The 21007-nt window shown below is 35.7% G+C and overlaps 1 protein-coding gene and 1 long non-coding RNA gene across 15 annotated transcripts in view; both read right to left on the reverse strand.

Annotated features, from left to right (window-relative positions):
* Positions 1–21007, reverse strand: part of Pcdh9 (protocadherin 9) — an 898173-nt gene that overhangs the window by 328109 nt on the left and 549057 nt on the right. The window lies entirely within an intron of this gene.
* The window catches only part of LOC120097141 (uncharacterized), a 49755-nt gene continuing 30191 nt past the window's right edge, over positions 1444–21007 (reverse strand). Inside the window, exon 2 of the long non-coding RNA XR_005494384.2 lies at positions 1444–19329. This is a non-coding gene — a long non-coding RNA (uncharacterized LOC120097141). The remainder of the gene's footprint in view (positions 19330–21007) is intronic.

Consider the following 21007-nt stretch of genomic DNA (forward strand, 5'->3'; position numbering starts at 1 on the left):
ACACTGTGAATGTTACAATAATAAAATTGGGCATTAAAATTATATTTGGGCATCATTATAAAATTGATGTCCCCAATTCTTTAAGGATAGGTAGCATTAACTGTAGTTATGAACAAAGGAGACTTTCAAGGGTAGTCCTCTTCTAAATTCATAGCTTTTGGTGCTTAAATAAAGATCAACCTCAATCTTCTTTCAGTGTGTATGGAGGAATGTTCTTTTTGGATCATAAATTTAGCAGTGACGCTGAAGGTTGAATAGGATCAGATGAATGGCTACAGACTTCACAAGAAGGTAAAATTGTGGAAATCTGAGAAAACTTCTACAGCAAAGTTTCCAAAATACATATTGAACAATAACGTTCTGAATTGGAAATATTATATAAATACTTTTGAAATGGTTAGTAAATATTAACAGGTTTGATATAAAATACAGATATTCTATAAAATAGAGGAATTATGTTTTTGGCCTCCTGTACTGTGTAAAATAAATCATATCCACAACTCTTCTAGAATCAGAGCCCTTATAATGATCTTCAGAAAACAGAGACAATGAGCTAGTTGGAATACACATGAATAAGATCTTACATCTTTTCTCTTGGGTTGAATAGTCTTTGTTCTAAACAATCTAAGTAGCTGGACTTCATTTAAAAAGAAAAAAAATCCTACGATTACTGCAGACATCGCTGTGACTTTGAGCCTGATATTTGAAACAAAATCACTCCTACATCTCAGCGATAATCGCTTCTTGCCCTGTGGCTTTTTAATCTTCCCTTTGAAAACATTACTGAGTCTCCAATCTCAGTTATTTGTGGACTGGGGATAATTTGTTTCCCTGAACATAAGTACAGAATTCAAACATGTGTTGAGATTTTCTGTATGTAAAACCTTCTTTAAATTTAAGTTGAGTTTGTAAAATAATGAACAGTACTCAGGAAAAGAAATGTAGTTCTTATATTCTGCCACATTATCTTTATAACAAAGATAAGTGTAGCTCTCAGTCCTCATGATAGAAGCTTCATCGCACGGCATATGAACAACATCACAAAAAGACAACTGGGCACAGTGCAGAGATCAAAAAATTATAGGAAGCATGGACCCAGTAGATACACACATACAGTACAAATCTTTCACTAAAGATTCAGGAAACCTCATGGAAGAGAGATCTGAAAGTTGATAATAACCAGAGAACCAGGAAGAATGCTGGGAAACCATGTCTCTAGAAATCTCTGTTTCAACTAGAGCCAAACAAAGACTATATCAGTGAACATGTAAATGTGGAAAGGGAGAAATAGCACAGATGCATCTTCACAAGATAAGAAACTATAGGCAACTAATGACTACTTAGAGGGAGAATTAAAATCTCAGGGAGGATTCCTCTAATTGGTTATCAAATACTAAGTGATAAGACCATATAATACACACAGAACAAAAGACTCTTGGCATGTTGTGTGTGTGTGTGTGTGTGTGTGTGTGTGTGTGTGTGTGTGTGTGTGTATATATATATATATATATATATATATATATGGAAAAAAGGCCATCAATTTGAAAACGAGTGGATGGTGATTGAGGGAAGAAAGAAAAGAGGAAAATTATGTAAATATATTTATTTATAATATTTGTAAAATTTGTTAGAAGAGAGATTGCTCACAAAGACTGTTCTCTAAATGAAGAAGCAATGATACAGGAGGTAAAGATACAAACACTTCAAAAATGCATTTGAAGACAGTAGAATAAATCATGAATCCACTTGAGTTTGAGAAACAAAAATTATGAATAGATATGTCTTCTATATTTCTCTAGCATTGAGAGTTATAATTCATCATAAATAATGTTGCATAATTTTACCTATGCATAAAATCTGTTCAGTCTGCCATTTAGAATCAGTATCTCCAGAATTTGGATTCTTGATATATATTGTGGACAATATGTATATGTTAATGATGTATATGATAGATGTATGTACATGTTAGATGCTTAGATCATCTTTTTTCAATTGAATTAGTGTAGTAAGCAATTATAAATACATATTTGTTTAAAGTATGACAGACACTATATTATGTATTCACTGGATCAATAAAGTCAAGGCTACCATGTTGGTAAACAAATTATTTCCAATTATTCACCTTGTTATATTCCGGTTATAACCCTGTTTTATTGACTTAATATTTGAAGTCACGGATCCTAGGAAATTCCAGTTGTTGTTGTGCTTAATATACACCTACACCCACCAAAATTAGTATTGTTGTCAGTTTGGTCAGAGAAAACTTTCTTCTGGCAATGGGTCATGGTAACTGAGACTAATTACTTCTCACAGTGCTGAGAACAGGTGACTGTTGAGTGATCATCTTTAACTAGTATAACCAGTCCCTCTCCTCAGTACTAAGGAAATATAGTATAAGAGAACACAGAAAGAACACAAGAGCCAAAGCCTGGTTAGGACACTTAGATTTCATGTCTCCCTGTGGATTTCTAATTTGGTAAGATAGTCAGTGAAGAGAAAGAGATTTTCTTTCATACTGTAGAATTAATAAGCTGGACGTGGCCTTATAAATAACATCTACTACTGGTTACTCATACTCTGTAAGCAGCACTAAAAAAAGCATATTGGATGTTGTAGACCCACACACACATATTGAGGTTTATATGTGTGTTACATATAAACATCTATATATGTATACATACGTGTGTGCGTGTGTGCGTGTGTGTTTGTGTGTGTGTGTGTGTGTGCTGGATAAAACTATATCATTGTGACACCAAATATAGCCATTTGAGAGGAGGAAATCTTGAGTGAGAAATACCTTGATAATATCAAGCTGTGGGGGAGGGGGGCAATGTTTAGAAGATTTTCCATGTAGAACCAGCCAGTCATGAAGCTGCACGGCTAGCTGATTTGCTCCACATGGCTTGTTCACCCTGCCTTCTTATAGAACTAAGGATTACCAGCCCAGCGGTGTCCATACACACACACACACACACACACACACACACATACACACACACACACACACACACACACACATATATATATATATAATATATATATATAAAACTTTAAGGTACAATATTTATAAAATTGCAAAAATATTCTTTAATTGTTTTCTGCTAGTTGTGGTTGAAACTGTTCAGGAAAAGAATTTATGGAAGAATTCACCAAAGCAGCAGTTTTCAACCCATGGGTCTCCATGCCTTTGCAGTCTTGTGACCTTTTCACCGGGATTGGTTTAGACTATTTCGACATAATATTTTTATATTATGATTCATAACAATAGTAAAATTACAGTAATCAAGTAACAATGAAGTTAATTTTATGGTTGAGGATCATCACAGCTTGAGGAACTATATTATGGAAGGAAAAGAATCACATAGACTTGTACTAAAAATAAAGGATACTTCTATCCACTCTCAAATAATCTATAATACGGTAATGCTTTTCTGTGTATACTCAATCAGTTCTACTGAACATATATGTATTTGTATATTTATATGTTAATAACAAAATGTTCCATATTATTTTTACATAAATGTTTCTTGTTATTCTGTGTTAAATCTAACACAGAACCCTAATTCTATATTTGCACAACTATCTGCATTTCAAAAAACTTCTGCTTGCACGAATCTGTCATGTTTGAACATTCTTGTTCTTATTTTCTTAACTAAAACATTTTAAGCCCTCAAACCCATTTACCTTCCTTTTAGACTTAAATTGATCGTTTTTTCTTTTACGGATATAGTTCAGATTTATCTGCATGAAGATGGATAGCCATGTTATACATATCAGAAAGGAATTCGGATCTAGTCCCTGTCTTAGTCTGACAGACGGAAGAAGAGATATGACGGCACTTTGGGAATGAAGGAGTTACCTTTCCGGGAACAGATCGTAGACCATAAGGTCTGGAAAGCATCACATCTCAGCCTTCATAGACTGATAAAGCACACAGAGGATACTAGTTGTGTCCTGAACTTTCATAGATATGGAAATCTATGAGATTTGCAACAGACCTGCCGTTTGAGTGATAACTGAACAAATATGTCTGTGAATCAGTAAGTGTTCCTAAGAGACTGTGATAGAAAAATAGTATTTTTACCACAATAATGTGATCTTATAACCCCATCTTTGCATATACCTATACATATAATTTCTTTGAAATTTGTCATAAAAGAGAGATTACTCCTGAAGTAGGAAGTATGCTTACAACTAAGGATTCATACGCATTTTAGTAATTTATGTTCTAATTTATAATTTTTTTATAAAATTCTACATTAATTTGTCATCTAATTGCATTACTCTGTTCTCAATTATATCCAGGAGAAAATGATTTAAGTTTTCATTCTTCCCTGGACAGGTATCTCTGAAACTCTATCAGCAGAATGTCTGTAAAATCTGAATTAGAATGGTTTTTAATATAAAGTCATGAGTTACATGATCATAATAATGCAAAATAAAAACTTGTCACTAGGTAGCTCATCCTCATTCAAACATACTCCATGTATTTTAGGAACCAAAGTTGTGCAGCCCATAACAATTATGGACTACATTGTACAGCTTCCTGCTCCAAGGTTACAAACTCATATAAATGGTTTCCACTGAATACTGTAGAGATATCCAGTATAATGCTAAGTATTAGTGAGTCTAAGCATAGAAATGTGCACCAAAAATGTATAGAAAAATGCATCATGGTCATAGGACACTCCCTAGGAGCACATATTGGAGTTAGCTTTAAACAAGTCTACTAGTACTAACTGAATAAGATGGCCAAGTTGACTGAACACTGTTATCAACTATATAATTACTGAGTGTTTTATCTACATCAATCTACTAATATCTCTTTCTTTGATAACAAATGTGCTTTACTCTGATTCAAAATTATGTACTTCATAATTTTAATTAATGTTACACTCACCTAAGCTCTTAACAGCTAAGTACAGAATATAGCTAAGTACTAAATCTTTTTCCTTTATGTCCTTATTTTATGAAGTGTTTCTACTTACTTCATCTTATACATTTCAAAAAGATTATATATATGTACATATTTACATGTATACATATACATATAGATATATACATGCATGCTTACTTTTAAACATACACAAGCATGTAATAAAACTATCATACAAGTTTGTGCATGTATACATACACACACATGTGACTATCCATGATCAGGATCAATATCTCTCCTACATCTTGTCACCTTGGAAGTGCATCAGGGTCAGCTGCTTCCTTGAAGCTATCATCTGTTGGGCATCAGATCCCAGCTACAGAACCTGTCTGAGCCTCTCCAACCGCAGGCACAGATAACAAAACCAAAAGGATGGCCTAGCACTGTCTAACTCACTATAATCTCTAACTTCTTATAAAAGATGCTGCTTTTAAGTGTGTAAGAACATCATTTGATTGTTTCTTTATTTTATCATTGATTTGTTAAAGAGTCTTAATGCCAATGAATCTCACTCTCAAGGAACCATAAAACACCTTTTAAAGCTGAAGGGTTTTGGCTTCAAAACTATTGTGGAGCTTTTAAACATGGAAAAGGTTCCTTTCAGATCTCGCTCTAAACTACCTCTGATATATAGGTATTGTTCATTTTCTATTACCTGCTCCAATAACTTCGTGTGTGTGAGTGTGTGTGAGTGTGTGTGTGTGTGAGTGTGAGTGAGTGTTTGTGTGTGTGTGTGTGTGTTAAGTGTTGTCCAAAACTTCATCTTGTGGTATATGTGTTTCTTTCATGCCTGGACAAGAGAAGAGGGTTCAGGATAAGTCAAGAGCTTTTCTAGAGTTTTTATTCAGTTTCTGAACAAAAACATTAACCCGCTTTCTCTCAGGGACTCTTTATGATACTGAGGAGCAGTCATTCCACTCATAGGCTTTCGTCCAGGAAGTTAAATGAAATGGAACAAGTAATTACACATGTAGTTGAAGCTATGAAGGAGAAACTTCAAGTACCACCAAACTTAACACTTGATATTCAAGCTGTCTAGAAAACTCTTCAAATAAAGAAAATGGCCAATAATGTATGACTACCAAGTTTGCACTGGATTGTTACAATAAATAATGCTAATTGTTCATAATTCATTGCAAAAATATATTTTTCTGTATCTACTTGAATAAATGTAAATATAAGCCATGTAGTGGTCTTTGCCTTTTGTGATTAATAATTCCAGGTGCTTAATAATGATACTTGAGGTTTCCTCTAAGATATCCTATGAAAGTTGACAGCTTGTGTTTATTGTACCTTAATTATTATAAAATCATACATGAAGAAAATTGGGACCAGAAGTTTCAGCTCAATGGGTAAACTGTGACAGATGATGGGCTTCATTTCTTGATCAAGGACAAAATAAAGTAGACTAAAAATATACAGATTGTGAACTAGAAAAAAAGTTATTCTCACATGAAAAATTATTATTAAATTTTATTCATGTTTTGAATAAATGTGCCTTGATCTTATAAAACCCCTCTTTTAACTCCCCCTGAGATCTACCATCCTTCTCTATCCACAGTATTCACAGAGCTATAGATTTTTCTGAAACATGAATTCTAGTTCATGCTGCCTGTTCATTCTTGGATTTGTGGTCTTTCACTGGAGCACTGTTTATCTATCAGAGGCTGTATGAAAAGAAGATTAACATAGTAAAAGCAATATGCATGTAACCAGTAGCCAACATAAAACTAAATGGAGAGAAACTTGAAGAAATTCCACTAAAATCAGGGACTAGACAAGACTGCCCACTCTCTCCCCATCTATTCAATATAGTACTTGAAGTCCTAGCCAATCAGACAATGAAAGAGGTCAAAGGGGTACAAATTAGAAAGGAAGAAGTCAAAATATCACTATTTGCAGATGATATGATCGTACACTTAAGTGACCCCAAAAGTTCCACCACAGAACTCCTAAACATGATATTCAAAAAACTTCAACGAAGTGACTGGCCATAAATAAACTCAAACAAATCAGTAGCCTTCCTCTACTCAAAGGATAAACAGGCTGATAAACAAATTAGGGAAATGACACTCTTCACAATAGTCACAAATAATATAAAAACACCTCGGTGTGACTTTAACCAAGCAAGTGAAAGATCTGTATGACAAGAACTTCAAGTCTCTGAAGAAAGTAATTGAAGAAGATCTCAGAAGATGGAAAGATCTCCCATTCTCATGGATTGGTGGGATTAATATTGTAAAAATGACCCTTTTGCCAAAAGCAATCTATAATTCAATGCACTCCCCATCAAAATTTAAACTCAATACTTCACAGAGTACAAAAGAGAAATTCGCAAATTCTTTTGGAATAACAAAAAAACCCAGGAAAGTGAAAACTATGTTCAACAATAAAAGAACTTCTGGGGGAATCACCATCCCTGACCTCAAACTGTATTACAGAGCAATAGTGATTAAAAAAAGTGTATGGTATTGGTGCAGAGACAGGCAGGTAGATCAATGGAATAGAACTGAAGACCCAGAAATGATGCCACACACCTATGTTCCCTTGATCTTTGACAAAGGAGCTAAAACCATCCAGTAGAAAAAAGATAGCATTTTCAACTATTGGTGCTGGTTCAACTGGAGGTCAGCATGCAGAAGAATGCAAATTGATCCATTTTTATTGCACTGTTCAAAATTTAAATCCAAGTGAATCAAGGACCTTCCCATAAAACCAGATACACTCAAAGTAATAGAAGAAAAAGTGGAGAAGAACCTTGAGTACATGGGCACTAGGGAAATTTTCCTGAGCAGAGGACCAATGGCTTATGATCTAAGATCAAGATTCGACAAGTGGGACTTCATAAAATTTCAAGGTTTCTGTTATGCAAAGTACACTGTCATTAAGAAGAAATGGCAACCAACATATTGGGAAAAGATCTTTACCACTCCTATATCCAGTAGAGGGGTAATATCCAATATATACAAAGAATTGAAGAAGTTAGATTACAGTCTCTGTAACCCTATTAAAAATTGGGATCAGAGCTAAACAAAGAATTCTCAGCTGAGGAATATCAAGTGGCTGAGAAGTACCTAAAGAAATGTTCAACACCCTAAGTCATCAGGGAAAAGGAAATCAAAACAACCCTGAGTATCTACCTCACACCAGTCAGAATGGCTAAGATAAAAAACTCAGCTGACTAAAGATGCTGGTAATGATATGGAGAAAGAGGAACACTGTTCCATTGTTGGTGGGATTATAAGCTGGTACAACCACTCTGGAAATCAGTATGGAGGTTCCTCTGAAAAGATGTGCTACTTACTACCTGAGGACCCACTCCTGGGCATTTACCCAAAACATGTTACAACATGTAGGCAGGACACATGCTCCACTATGCTCATAGCAATCTAATTTATAATAGCCAGAAGCTGGAAAGAACTAGGTGTCACTTAAGAGAAGAATGGATATAGAAAATGTGGTACATTTACCCAATAGAATACTACTTAGTTATTAAAAACAATGACTTCATGAAATGAAATTCATAGACAAATGGGTGGAATTAGAAAATATCATCCTGAGTGAGGTAACTCAATAACAATAACAACAACAAAAACAAAAACAAACAAATTAAAGAAACCACCAGACACACACATGGTATGCATTCACTGGTGGATATTAGCCTAAAAGCTCAGATTACCCAATTATACAATCCACAGACCACTTGAAGCTCAAGAAGGATGACCAAAGTGCGGATGTTTCAGTCCTTCTTAGAAGGGAGAACAAAAATATGAATAGGAGATACAGAGACAGAGTGGAGCAGGGACTGAAGGAAAGGCCCACCTGTGGATCCAGCCCATACACATACAGCCACCTAACCCAGACAATATTGCTGATGCCAAACATGCATGCTGATAGGAACATGATATACCTGTCTCCTGAGAGACTCTTCCAGAGAATGACAAATACAGAGGCAGATGCTTGCAGCCAACCATTTAATGGAGAACAGGATCCCCACTGGAGGAGTTAGAGAAAGGATTGAAGGAGCTGACGAGGTTTGCAACCCCAAAAGTACAACAAAACACCCTCATATACATCCTCATAGAAGAAGGGAGAGGAGGCATGGGATAGGGAATTTATGTATGGGAAACTGGGAAAGGGGGATAAGATTTGAAATGTAAATAGAAATATCCAATTAAAAAATATCAAGGTCTACTAATAAACCACAAAATAAAGTCAAAAGCAAAAAAAAAATGAAGAAGAGGAAGAGGAGAAGAGGAGAAGGAGGAGGAGGAAGAGGAAGAGAAGGAGGAGGAGGAGGAGGAGAAGGAAGAGGAAGAGGAGAAGGAGGAGGAGAAGGAGGAAGATAGGAGGAGGGGGAGGAGGAGGAAGAGGAGGTCTCTCTTTTAGCAGCTATCAGTTGTCATTTACTCCCCATCCAGGGGTAGGATTGTTAGCAGTGAGACAACTAGAGGTAGAACTTCATCTCCTCCTTCCTTCATGTGATTCAATTTCAAGGATTGTTTTCAACAATGAGATTATTGTTAGAATATTATTTTCATGCATGTTTCTTGACTCTATAGACTATTACTTTCTTAGAATATTTAGCAAATTGACTCTGAAACTTACAGTATAGAAGATATTTAAGACATAAACAATACATTGTTAATATACATCTATGACAAGCCTTAGAGAAAATAGATCTCAGGAACAATACCAAAATTCTAAAATTCATTATAATGGTTATTTCTTACATAAAGCATTTTCATAGATTACAATTTGCTGAAATAATAATTTATAGATATTTTGACAGACCGGAGCTGATGTGGCTTCTGCTAGAATCCAAAAACATTCTCAAATGTATTTACTCCTAATTGCATTTAATTTCATATTACAATGATTAATCAGAATGAATGTCTTCATTTTCTGCTGCTTTAACTGGAAGAAATGATCTCTTCTGTTTTTATCCTATTATAAGGATCGTTACAAAAATGGGAAACAATTAACACCGGGTTTAATGCCTGAGTGCTATAGAGCTGAAGTAATTGCACTCAAGGTCTGCTAACTTTTTAATCAGGCATTTGGTTGCAAGCTGCTCGCAATTGATTCTGAGAGAACTAACACTGTCTAAGGAAGAAAGCAGGTGTGCCAAAAATGCAGGCATGTTGGCAAAACAAATGAAAGGTTTTTAAAGGGGAGAGAAAAGAAGAAAACAGTAAAAAAATCAATGCAAAGTGCTTATCAGCAGGCTGTTTCCTTGCTGGGACCTGTTATTGAACAAAGGCAGTAGTGCACAGAAGCACAGTAGTGAAGGCCCGTGCTGACCTACTGTCTTCACACAGTACTACTAAAGCTTAGCAGTGAGGAGCCTGTCCATCCCAAAGCTGGTGAATTGAGTTAATTAAAGGAGAAGACTTCAAATTTCCATATTCAGTAGAGTTAACACACAATCACAGGAGTCTGAGATTACATTATAATTAGAAATGCCCCCTGCTCCTTGCGTTTGGGATACTCTTTGAAAAACAAATTTGGTTAGGCACTTTGTTCTCTCCTAAAGAAAAACATGAGCTCTACCGATTTCCTCTGAAAGCTAATGAATTTTTTTCTCCCTTTAATACCTGTCTTAATGTCAGTCTTATACCACAGAAGTCATTGCCGGGTATGTTTTTCATTCATTTAATGTCACATACAGTCTTCAAGAACATTGGTAGGGCAATTTTCATATCCCCCCACATCCTCTTTGAATAGAGCTTCGAAGAATGAATACTTTTAGAATTATTAATTCATAGCTTATTAGGGCAAAAAATGGGGGAATATATATAAAATTACAAGTGTAATTTTTAATGATCATTATGTTCACTGTTGAAAGTTCTTGGACCAGAAGGAACCCAGTAAATAGCAGATCTGATCATTTGCTGAGAGATTTCCAAGATCCTTGCTACTGATTTTTTATGCCTGAATTCAGAGAAACAAAAACATTTGAATATTTGAAGAATACTACAAAGCAGAACTAGCCTTTCCAGTTGAAGAGCAAGTCAGAGCGAGAACAAAATCAAGAGCAGAGCGCCTCAGCTATGAGCTTCCTCAAGCAAAACCCTGTGTGCAATTGAATTATACTTGTTTGCCTGGACTACAAGGCAATCCATTTTAGAATTCATTAAGATGCCTCAGGGTTCAGAATAACGTAGATAGAGATCAATGAATCTAAAAATGCGACACACAAGTTACTCAAGTTTCTGTTCTATCTCAGTTCCAAACAAGTTCTGGAAGACTGAGGTCCCCTGTGTGTATCACTTCAGATTTCAATGAACTCTCCTTTAGCTTCTCCTTGTGTAAACAGCTCTCCCTGAGCCACCACAACATCTGTTGTTTTCCTGTGAAGGGCTAATACAAATGAAAGGAAGGCACACCTGGCATCTGGCCACGGGCTCGCAAAGTCACTCAGTCTTAAGGGATTCCCTCAAAGCTGGGATCTCAAGCATTTCAGGAAGGATGCCAAAGGGAGAACAAAAAAGAGACTGGCAGGCACCACGGAGCCCTTGGTGACCCAAATTACATCACAGGGGTAAATTTACCAGAATAACATTCATGCTATTTCTGACCCCAAAGTGACTTTACACAATTTTTTATCACCCTGCAACATTCTAGTGAAAATTTGAAATCTAGTAACTCAAAAGTCCCTTTATAGTCCAGTATACATGTGGTATGTATACACATAAGGGTGTGTTCATGCGAATTATATCCTGAGAACCCTTGAAATGTGTGTTAAAATAACTGGTCATGTTGGTGGAGGTAGGAAACGAGTGGTACACTTAATGGCAAGTTTTGACCACTAAGTATCATTATTTTGTATGAAATGCTTGTCTAGTGTGATGCTACTTATAAACTTGATGATCAACATTCCAACTGTTACATGTGTTGGCAGGTTTTGACTTTATCAAAGATAAACAAGTATGGGATGAAGGAGTATCCATTGAGAAAATGCCCCCACAGCATTGGCCTGTGGGCAATTCTAAAGTGCTTTTCCTTAATTATGTATTGATTTGGGAGGGTCCAAACTATAGTTGATGGTCCTGAATGGTACAAGAAGACAGGCTAAGCAAGCCATGAGGATCAAGCCAGGAAATAGCATTCCTCCATGGTTTCTTTTTCAATCCTACCTCTAGGATTCTGACTTAAATTCCTGCTCAGATTCCTCTTCATGATGGACTATGAACTATAAGCAGAAATAAACCCTTCCCAAATTGCTTTTTATGATGATGTTTTACTACAACAATAACAATCCTAATGGAGACATTCCATAAAAAAAGGAAACCGATCAAGAATCCTCCACTTGGAGAGATTTCATTACTTTCTTTTCGATGGCTTGAGTTTGTTCTCATTATTGGCCATCATATACTAACAACGAAGAGCACATTCTGTAAATTGTTTGAATGGTACCAATAGCACACGATACAATTAGAAATAAACTTTTTCTCACTTAAAAGTAATGAGGAACACAAGAAACAAACCACTATTGCTTTAATATATACTTAATGTCTATGTATTTCTTCCAATATTTATTTCAATTTCCATGGTTGAAATAAAAACACATTTAGTTTAGCTTATGAGGTACATTTAGTATTTAAAGATTATTTATTCATTGGTTACAGACCATTGCTTATACTACAGAATAAGCTATCCTAAGGTGATATTTAGCCATTATCGTTTATTGGTTAATTTAATTTTTATGTTCTTGCTCATCCCCAATGCATACATGAATGTGTATATGTATAGTAATCATTCTTATATTTTTTCTATATCATTAACATGAATTACTTTCACACTTAAAATGCCTAAATCATTAAGTCTCATGAAACTGAGTTAAATAGCTATTTGTTTATTCATAGCATATTCTTGAAAATGTATACATACAATCTTGACTCGGGATATGCCATATAAACAACATGACCAGAAAGCATTATGTTGTAATTTACCAGTATACTTACTTAATGTTTGTTTAAATAACGATGCTATTTACTTTTAAAATCTGTGGCTTCACTATTCTGGCAAAACACTAGTATACTAATAACCAAAAATATTCGTAATAACATTTAGAAAAATACTAGTTTCTTCTCAATTCACTATCAATCTTATCTTTAATGTCATATTCATAAAAATTATTGTAATATTAAATCTCTTTATAGCAAAGGAGGTATTACACTCAGGTTTCAGTAACAAATCAGAAGCTCTAATTTGTACTACCAATTTTCTGGGTCCCAAGTCATTTTTTTTGTTGTTATAAGCTTGCAGACTCTACGTTTACAAAGCAATGAAATTAAAATCATCAATAATGTAGAAAATAACAAAAATTGTACAACCTAAAAATGTAGATGATAAATGGTTTGTGCAATGACATGTTGCATACTTTTCTAATATTTGTTAAAGCACTACCTTCACAGGCTCATGTTTGTTTTGCTGTTAAATATATTCCTGATATTAAGACAGTGTTCAATAGCTATTGATCAAGTCATAGACTTTTAGTCCCAGTGGCTTGCGTTCTACATACACTGACCATCCAAAACAAGGCACAACGCAGTCAGACCTGCCAAACCCAATAATAAGTTTGCATTTTGTACTTTATGGGGGAGCATGGCTCCACTGTAGAAAAACAACTTTGAGAGCAGGCTTTTAGCAACACTGATAATCACGTGCAGTTGTTTGCAGGTTCTCCCTCTATTCTCGTATTTATTACTATCTTTGTCAAGAAAGAGGTTTGACTGTTTGGTAGAATGTCTTTATTTTCTCCATTAGTTTTAAGGTACATCAATACTGCTTCATTTCCCTATTTTTTCTTTGTTTTTTTTTAAATCTACTTCCATTGTTGCTTCTGCACCACCTTTGACCCCTCTGTGCTCTTCCTGTATCTCTTTTCTGTTCTCAGCCTAATTGCAACTATTCAAGGACTAAAGTGCAGTGTGTCTTTTCACAAAGGTGGGAGAGCTGATGTGGACAGTGTATATGGATTTTGTTATAGTGTTATGTAGAAATAGTGACTAGGCAAGTCTCAAAAAAAAACAAACAAAAAAAAAAAAAAACACGAGTACAATAAATAACTATCCAGTTCATAGTACACTACTCAGGATGCCAAAATGTTGCTTGTTGGTGGATCCTAAATATACTTTCTAAACACAAATATTTAAATATCTGTTAGACTTTTAGCCAGGTGAATCCTATGCTCCAACCTAGTCACTTAGCATTTCTTTGTGAATTGGAAACATGGTTACTCAACACCATAACACCACAGCATACAATTAAATGAATCACCATTCATTGAGGCTTAAATTATATGAGAATACTGAACAAAGAGAACATTACAGAACAGTGAGGTTTCCATGGGAAAGAGAGAGGATGTTTATTGTATGTGAATGTTTACTACATATAGAGAAAGAGTTGTCTTGTCTATTTATAGCACATGAGCTAAGACTTTGATTTTTTGACACTTCTCCTGAGGTAATTTCTGAGTCAACATTTATGCAAGGTGATCTAAGAAGACAGTGTAAGGTGGATATTAGCCTTTGGATAATGGGCTTAACTACCTGATTATAGTTACTAATCTATCTGTTATGCTCAACATCAAATATTCAACGCATTCATGTGAAAAACTTATTTGAAAAAAATGATAATTCTTGTCTAATGTCTGAAGTTTCTTGACAGTGAACACGAAAAGAATGTAACAAAATTTATTCTTCACTGCAGCCATACTGGGAATTGAGGACTGTCAAGGAGTGTAAGGCATGTGGGCTCCACTGTCATGAATGAATTAATGATTATAAGGAATGACAGGAATTTGTTAAACCTCTTGTGCTGTGTTGAGCTCTCCTGCCCTTCTGCCTTTCACCATGGGATGGCCCAGCAAGAAACCTCTTACCATGAGCCTTTTGATCTTGGACTTCCCAGCCTTCAGATATGTTAAGACATAAATCTCTCTTTCTCTCTCTCTCTTGCTTTGTTAATAAGTTATCCTGTCTCAGGTATTCTGTTACACCAGGACAGGAGAGACTGTGTGATATTGTCCCTTTGTTCTTACACCTAGGTGGAGTTACTCTTACAAAGTGTTTCTGAGCAAATATTTCAGGTGTGTTTGCCAGAAATACACTTAGTAATCTATTATGCTCAATGTGATATTAGTAGAGAACTATAAATGACCAAAGAAATGTAAAATAAAAAAAAGAAATGAATGATTTAAACTAATAGTGAGGATATAAGGAAAGGTGAATCAAAATTCAGGCAGGTGAACTCAGGACTGAAAATAAAATTTCCATCAGTGATCCTTTTTGATGATACAATCATTGTTTCATCCCAATCATGCCCATTTTCCATTTCCTTTAATGACTGAGTATTTACAGATGAAGAATCTTATTTCTTAGAGAAATAATTCACTCCAAGTGAATCTTTTTTTTCTTTTCCTCTTAGAAACTGTGGAATTGAGATAACTCTGAAGCCTGACACTTTGATTTGAGTGCTTGTGTCAGGAGGATGAGTGTCCTTCACTTTGATCTTAGATCCAGGAACTAACTTTAAGTGACACTTCTCATTACCCCTCACCAGCTCTTCCCTAAAGCTCCCTGCACTTTCACAAGCTGTGAACACAACCTTTCCTGGCGGCACCAATATTGTTTGCTGAGTAATATTTTGTTTTGAATGTGCATCTTCAGGATCATTTGCTAATTAAAATTGCTTACCACTGAGAGCTCCCCTGAGGTTTGCCCTTGTTTATTTGGGTTAGACCATGAAAGCATGGTTGAGCCAAGTCATAGGCCATAATTGGCTGCCAACTGAAATGGAAACATTAGGGAAAAAAAGAGTGATAAAACTTGTTCGCAGTTTTCTTCACATGCAGATACAGTTAGTTTTAATATAATCCAAATAAGCACACGCATTGGTGCATAAATGGACACTGAGAGACAAAGCTTCCCTGCGGACTGCATCTCTGACAAACTTCAAAGCTTCGTACAGTGAGGAGTGTAACATCTTTGGGGGAAAGACATTTGCGATTGTTTTATACACCGAATCACATAGTTCTGGGTTCTAATACTTTTGAAAATAGCTAACATGTACTGTCTTTTGGATTTTATAATTCAAGTCAATCTTAAAATAGTTTCGTCCCATTTTCATTCAGGAAATTAGTGTGGTCATCATGATGGTCTGATATACTGCACAGTGGCATATCCAGAGGATTTACAATGGTCAGACCGAGGAGAAACTTGAAGAAGTGATAAGAAAAGACCAATAGGCTGAAGATCAGCTTCGTATGTGGTCTAGTTTGATCTTTGTATAAAAACTATTCCGTGGCAAATAGAAGAAAACAAGGAGGTCAGATATTCATGCTTTAGTTTCGTAATATTTGGGCATTTGTGTGAGCTTTAACTATGAGAAAGATGATTACCAGCAGATTCAATTTTGAAAAGCAATAGTTTCATTCTAGACTATAGTTGAACCCTAGAGTACAAGTATTTACTTAGAGGTTAAATTTAAAAATACAGCTACGCTGTATTTGTAGTGATACCTGAAAAATTAATGTCATCTTTTTCAATTTTCGTAACAATGAAAATTAGTTTTCTGATAGGAGAATAATAGCCTAAAGATTGCACAGGAACATAACCATAGAAGAAAAATGTCTCGTCCCTAAATAGGTTATTGTACCAAGTGTCATTTTTTGTTATATTTCATAATTTCTAATACGTTTCACTTATGCTACTAAAAAGTTGATGTCTCAGGAAATTAAAAAGTTACATTAAAAAAGGTGCATGTTTATCAAAAGCAACAAATAAAAACATAAATAAATAAAAGAAACTTCTTCGGATATTACTTTGCAGCTCAGAAGACAGCAGGATCCTTCCAAATGTCATGAGAAAAAAATCTGGTCAGAATCTGACAGCATAAGAGAAAAATGCCACTGAATTAATACTGCCTTAGAAGGCCTTGGGGAAATAGAGAATATATTATCATTTTTGGTAGTGAGTGACACCCAGAAACTGAAGGAATAAACACTGAAATTTCAACAAACATGGAACCACCTTCGCTAACATAAGAGAGTGGGCTATCTTCTCTAATGCTAATTCCATTTTTAAAAGAATCATTTTATGACTGTTTAATTTACGTGCAAGTAATCTGACCTATTCACCCTATTAACGATCCTTACATTTCTATATTGTCTCTTTTATGTATAAAGTTCACTCTGGGTTATGTACTATTGGAAATGAGAATTGTACACATGCTTTAAGATTTCAGAAACTCCTGTTTAGATAGGATCTGATCTAAAAAGAGGCATATGTTAAATCTTCTTACTTGAGGCCAGACTCTCGTCTAACTCTACACCCCACAGTGCTCATTCGAGTGGAGAGTCATCTCTGAAGGCAATTGGAGCTCCTTGGTTGGCTGAGCACCATGGAGCTTGGAGCAAGATAAAAAAAGAACCACAGACTTTCAACTATAATTCTGCTAGCAGGACATACTGAAGCCATCCAGGCTGACAACTGTGGGATGGGGTTCACTGGCCCGTCAGCCACATAGAATTACATAGCATACCTCTATAATCATAAACCAAGCATAATCCATTAACAAATCAGAAAAGGGAACTAATTACGCTCAAGACTTGTTCTACTGAAATTTCCTTCTAAATAATGTGTGCACGCATGTATTAATTGTTGTGTTTAGAGTTCATCCTCGTACCTGTGTCAAGATAGGGAGAAATAAGGCATTGGTTTTATTTGGTTTTTCATTAGCATAGCATAAAAATAACATAGGTAGAAACTGTATTAGTAGCTATTAATAAATGCAGTTTCCTACACTCAGCAACTTCTAGTTCCTTTACTAGTGGCTCACCGCTGTGTCCACAATTTTTAAAAATTAAAAAAGAAACAGCCCATGTGCTATTGCTAAACATGAATAAGAATTTGGAATCTGTTCCAGTGTCTGTGATTCACTACTAAGTTTGGGAACAAAGTTCTTGATGATCAAATCCCTCTAAGACTTCAAGAAAGATTTCCTTTTAGTTCTGATTCAGTTAGTTAACCCTAGAATGATGATGAGTTCTCAGAGGCAGGCGTTCTGTAAATATTTTATCTTCAAACATGTCTACTCTGTGCATTCTTTTCTCCTCTCCATCTCTCCCATATTAACTATTTATTACTTTTATCGGGTGTTCTTATCCTCAATATTTGTAAAAGCTCCCTCCCGTACTTTCAATATCCACTTTAAATCTCTCTTCAAAACCATCAAAATGGAACTCTTCCAAGTGATGGGTAAATTTGTCTTGTTCATGCCTCCATAATGTAGCTCATTCACAAATTTTTGGATCTTTTTGTGGATAACACACACACACACACACACAGAGAGAGAGAGAGAGAGAGAGAGAGAGAGAGAGAGAGAGAGAGAGAGAGAGAGAGAGAATGGATATCTAACCACTTTCTTGATGACTCTTGATAAGCTGATAATTCAACACCTTTCTCCTTGTTTTCTCATCCTGTTAGTTACACTTAAAATCTCAGTTTTTCTGTCCAAAGTCTATTAATTCATCAGGAGCCATGGCAATGCCAAAGGGCGTCGTACGAGTTCCTGCCGCGTATCATTTTGATCACCCCTGGATTTCTGTGGCTTTGTGTTTTGCAGTCTTTGTTGTGGAAGAAACAGAAGAAGTTGCAGAGTGTAATGGGCGCCTCGGCATTGAAAGCCTACGACTGTCCTTGTACAAATGGTTTCCCATTATTTATGTTGGATGTGATTTTCCAACTGAAGCATATTTATTTAGACTAATGCTTGTGTCATTCACACAAGAATAAATAAATGGAAAATCGGAACTCTAATTTCTATGTTGTTGTGAGATACTAGAATAGTGTCTCCTTCAGACATGTTTCTGAGACCTTGGACTTAGACATCAGAAATCAAAGGGTGAGACTAAGGACGTTAAGGGGCTAGAGCCAGCGGAAAATACTGATACGTGGAGCCAAAACTAGAAACTGAGCACCCGGCTGTGTGTGATCAGAAACTGCAAGCAGAAGCCAAGCTGAGTCAAAACCCTGGACTGGTAGTCATGGCAACAAGGCCACATCCAGGAGTCAGAGCCAGAAATCAGAGCAGGTCAAATATGGAACAGACTGTTGGTCAGAGGAGAGAGGTGACAGCCAGAGAACCAGACTAGGAAGAAACCAGGGAACGCTTCCTGGTGCCCAGACTGCAGAGGAGTTCCTGTGCCCGGTCCAGATGGAATTCTGCTGGATGTCTGGTCACGACTCCAGCTGGCTCACAGTCCCATTCACTGTTCGTGTGCAGATTCCTCCAACTGCCTTCTGATGCTCAACGCTTTCCTATCTTTTGGAAGCTCTGAATGCAGCCTCATAAAGCTATTTTGCTAGAAGTTCTGTCAGGTGACTCTGTTTATAGAAAATGTCAGGGGCAAGTTAAAAGAGGGTTTTCTTCTTTAAACTACGCGTGAGAATATACTACATCTTTAAGTGGCGTCATAAAGTAATCCAAGAACACTGACTACGGAAGCCTGGCAGATTATAGAACAAGCCTTCAGAAGCACTATCATGATTCTATCATGTGTCCGATTCCCTATAAAAAGATGTGCACCGGTATTATTAGTGGTAAAACCAATGATCACTAATTAACTGTGTCATAACTTAGACTTTAATGTGAGACGGTTTTGACATATTATGCTATTTCATTCCTAGTAGTAATGACTGGTGCATTTTCAGACTATATTTATATAGTGTTTGTATTGTTGAGCAGAGCATATTTGAATATATGGAACAGGTTGTTAGCATTATTTTCATAACGACTTTACTAGGCAGGTATTTATGGCCACATGCCTCTTCTTTAATACAGACTTAAAGATGGGACTTAAAGATGATAGGGAGCCAAATATGGGAGGAGCCAAAACAAAAAAAATGAGGCCATTATGCTAGCATTAGACACAAAACTATCAGTTTTTGAGCATATGTCTGTAAATTTAACAATTCTCTGAAAGTATTCAATTCCGTATCCAGTTTATCTGTTCTGTTGCCAGAAGACAATAAAATCGAAGCTATTCCTATCACCACTATGTCCAATGGGTAACATAATAGTATATGCCTCTTAGAAGCAGGTTTAAAGAATTCCCCAGTTGGAACACGGGAGGAAACTCGGGATACTTAGGTTTTGTTTCCTCCATTGAGGCAACTCTCTCCGATTCTCATAACGTACATGGGCAAATACTGACACTCATCAAACTGCACAGCAATCTGAAAAGTTGTCTCAGGCACATTAATCACAAAGTTTTCCATTATCTTTTCTCAAACTAAAAGCATAAAAATAGAGATTTTTTTATTTACTCTAAATTTTGAAGTCTACATTTTCTAAATGATGGGAGCTGTTCCCCAACCAATGTTGTCAGCAGCCCTCCTCTTTGGAAATGATGGGTCTAACTCTTTGGGACTTCCAAATTGCAATTTCAATGTTTAACAAGAAACACAAAGTCCCATCCCAAGCCAAATACAGATAAAATAATCCCTTTAAATTATCCAAATGAAAAAAATATATATATATCATTTATAAAATCTTAAATCAATATGCATATATTATATTGTATTTTATCATATTGATTTCTGAATATGTATGTATAGGTATATGCAATATAGTTTGTTAGGACAATCAAAATCCACTATTGCTGATTTAACTACAAAGTTGAGCAAAATTAGATGAACAAAGAGAGATAGAGTGTAAAGAGTTAAAACCAAAACAGACCCTGAAACACCGAGGTATAAGGAATGTAACTGCAGACAAAATTGCTTGTGCCTTGGTGACTGGTTTTCTTTATGACATTGTCTAAGGATGCTGGAAGGGAAAGGTAAGAAAGAGGAGTAGCAAGGATGTTTTCTTAAGTCTTGTTTAGAATGGCCTCAGAATAGCTGTTCCCAAAGTACACAGTACTCACAAATATGGTGGCATAAAAATGGAGTGTTCTTTTATGGACAGAACCCTTGATTTTACTATGAGATACACACAAAATGGAATTTCATTACTGTATTTTATTATTTAATAGACTTGATACATTTCTTCTCATTTATC

This window comes from Rattus norvegicus, chromosome 15 (genome assembly GCF_036323735.1).
Source record: "Rattus norvegicus strain BN/NHsdMcwi chromosome 15, GRCr8, whole genome shotgun sequence".
In the NCBI taxonomy this organism is placed as follows: Eukaryota; Metazoa; Chordata; class Mammalia; order Rodentia; family Muridae; genus Rattus; species Rattus norvegicus.